The following is a 1,480-nucleotide window of genomic DNA, read 5'->3' as shown; positions in this document are numbered from 1 at the left end:
GACCCTAGTTACGCAATTCTGTAAACAGAGGGATAATTTATTTATTATTTTACTTCATAAAGTAACCTACTGTTTACCACTTTTTCCTTGGAGGGAGTTATGATGTGGTTTTTTTTGGCCACAGGATGTATAATGTCGTTTTTCTTTTAATTTCACTGTATTGAGGAGATGCCTTAATTCTAGGAACTTTTTTTTAGTATTCATCAAAAACTCTGTAACGTGGAGAGCCCTCGTAACTTAAATTACAATTACAGAATTGTGTAGGTGTATATTTAAGTTCGGTTAATTCCGAGGTTAATTCCATATAACGATTTCTTATAGTTATACTGTTAGTACATTTTTCATTGAGGGAAAGTTATTGCGATGTGGTTTTTTGCTGGAACATGAACCAAGGAAAATCTTTGCGATGAATGTGCGCATGCGTAGGCTTCACAATATCAACTTTTTGGTGAATTAATGTATTTTCTTGAAATTTTAACCACAGATACTTAAAGGCAAACAAACATCGCGTATAGTAAAAATCAGATGTGCGCATGCGCAGCCTTTTTATTTATGGAGATACTGTTACACATTTTAACTAAAGACGCTTCTCGTAAAGGTAAACATATCGGATATTGTAAACATTAGTAGTGCGCATCCGCACAGTCACGTTATAGACATTTCTTAGACATTTTAACCATAGCTGCTTTTAATAAAGCATAGCCCACATAGCTTTGCGTGGAATGAATGGAAATGCGCTAAACTTACTCGCCTTAGGACGAAAACCTTTTTACTTGTTTCATTTACTGGGTTGAATGAGATCCCTTAATTATTATTTAAGTTAGAAATTCAGAGCTGTAATTCCGACCACGAAGGCGGTAATTTAATTTGATTTTTATTAGCATTTCTCACAGCAGTGGCGGAATGAATTGTTAATAAAAATCTCATCCAGCAGTCGTTTGTTTAACAATGGCGATTTTTTCTTCGTGTACGTATGATACTCGATAAAGATTTAAAAGTAAAGTTCACTTTGTGTTTCGTTCCGTGTCAAAAAGCGTAAGTCTATTTGAACAGTTCAGTCTGAACTATCGAGGGTGCTTAATAATAATTTTTGTCAGGCTATCTGAAGTGCCTACCTCAGTTTGCTCGAAGGCGCCCTAAACAAGAACTTTATCCCCCTTGTATAATGCAGTCGATATCGATAAAAGTAACATTGGAAATATAGATGGAAAAAGGGAAATTGCTCTCACAACTGCCTTCAATTTACAATCCACCTACACGCGTACGCTACAAAACTGAGTTACAATAAAATCTTGATCGCTCTCCAATTTAGAGGCGAAAAAAAACACGAAATTTATAACTTACCTACATCGTAAACTCACTTCCTGTATAAGTCAGGGTCAAATGTAACAACCCTTCGATCCCTCAAGTGTAGGAGGCTTAATTTTTACTTTTGACTCTTGCTCTTCGGGTTTAAAGCGATGACAAAACCCATATTTCT

Source organism: Photinus pyralis, unplaced genomic scaffold, assembly GCF_008802855.1.
Source record: "Photinus pyralis isolate 1611_PpyrPB1 unplaced genomic scaffold, Ppyr1.3 Ppyr1.4_LG8, whole genome shotgun sequence".
NCBI classification, from domain to species: domain Eukaryota; kingdom Metazoa; phylum Arthropoda; class Insecta; order Coleoptera; family Lampyridae; genus Photinus; species Photinus pyralis.
Note: the sequence above shows the minus strand (reverse complement) of the source record.